Source organism: Amphimedon queenslandica, unplaced genomic scaffold (assembly GCF_000090795.2).
Source record: "Amphimedon queenslandica unplaced genomic scaffold, v1.1 AMPQUscaffold_12468, whole genome shotgun sequence".
In the NCBI taxonomy this organism is placed as follows: Eukaryota; Metazoa; Porifera; class Demospongiae; order Haplosclerida; family Niphatidae; genus Amphimedon; species Amphimedon queenslandica.
Window position 1 is genome coordinate 20,423 of NW_003547295.1, and position 1,527 is coordinate 21,949.

At 32.2% G+C, this 1,527-nt stretch overlaps 1 long non-coding RNA gene across 1 annotated transcript; it reads right to left on the bottom strand.

The window, feature by feature from the left end:
* Positions 1 to 1,068: 1,068 nt before the first annotated feature.
* Positions 1,069 to 1,187, bottom strand: LOC109587724 (uncharacterized). Its single transcript, XR_002187757.1, has 2 exons — positions 1,151 to 1,187; positions 1,069 to 1,104 (listed from the first exon to the last, which is right to left on the bottom strand). It is a non-coding gene; the product is annotated as an uncharacterized LOC109587724 (long non-coding RNA).
* Between the last annotated feature and the right edge of the window lie 340 nt (positions 1,188 to 1,527).

Sequence of the window (1,527 nt, forward strand, 5' to 3'; positions counted from 1 at the left end):
ACAAGATGATGACAGTTAACATTTCTATTTTTCTAATTAGGAAAAAATATTGACAATTTTTTGTATCAATGTTGGCAAAAGATAGTCACTGTTGATAGCTACTGTTTTTTCAAGACTCAAACATTTGTGATTAAAGACATAGATACTGTACAGTATCCATGGCAGCTGAAACTATTTCAAGGCTTCCACCCTATCGGTTTTTGAGCTAACCACAGTTGTTACACCTCAATTTTAGAATAAATGTAGATCTAGTTGCTAATCGGTCTAGAGGAATTGTCTAGACAGATCACTAGTACTAAAACAGTATTATGTTATATATAGAAACTGGTCCAACTGATTCAGCAATGCCATCAGGAGTTGTACTTGTATACAGACATCTTAGCATTACAATAGAGGATATAGACAGTAAGTTTGTATTGTGAATCAGTTTATCTCTCTCTTATTTTATATGATCAAGAGGATAGAATAGAGAGAGGGCAGTGCCCCTGGTCTGGGTTGGCTGGGGGCTGCCCTGTTTATGGGGAAAACAGAAATATTATGGAGAAAACTGCTAAAAACAACTTAGTTGTTAGATATCTACTAGCTAAATGCATGCCATCTGATGCAGAATTGATATTAAAACAATCAAAATGTATCACAAAATCCACACAATAGAGTGAGGATAGGAGTGGTTCTCTCAGGTCCACTCATATTAGCATGAACTGTTTTTTTCTTGATTCTGTCATGATAGACGATGAAACCAATACTTAATCTTTTCTAATAGACCAGTCATCCAGATTTACTACTGGAGAAATTAAATGCTGGTGTTCTTAAGTGAATGCTATATACAGGTTCTGAGTCTGTATCATTTTCTAGTTTCCTAGACCAGTTAATTGCAGCAAAATTAATGGTCTTCCAAATAGACAGTGAAGTTGGCAAATAAAATCACATCAACAATTTCTTAAAATTGCTCACAACTAGTACATACAAGAATTTGAACACCACATAGTATGAAAGATATCTAATGTTATTGAGAAATTTTTATTTCCAAATCATTTAATAGCTATTATGATACAATCAAATGTTTTAAAATGTTAATCTAAAGTCTTGGGGCGCTTGGAATCACTACAATGATATAGTAGAATCTTTAAAAGTAACAAAACTAACTTACGATTCTGTTTTACTTGACTTTCCTTTTTGAAGAATCTAAAAATAAAGTTAACCATTAAAAGCCATTAAATACGTACTGTATATCCTTGAAATTAACTGTCTTAGTATGTAGACAATATTGATAATTCCTAATAACTTAGTGCAGAATTTACGACTTTCTAATAGCTGAAATTCACACGCATCCACAACAGTGTGACACATGTGCAGCTAATGAGTCAACAGGTCTTAACTCTTTCAATATTAATTACTTTAATTAAATGACAAGTGCCTTAAATATTTTTTAGAATAGCTATGCAAATGTGCTCATCATCAATCTACTTTATCAATAGTATATTATTTTCTTATTACATGTACATGCATAGTGAATGGATAGTGAAT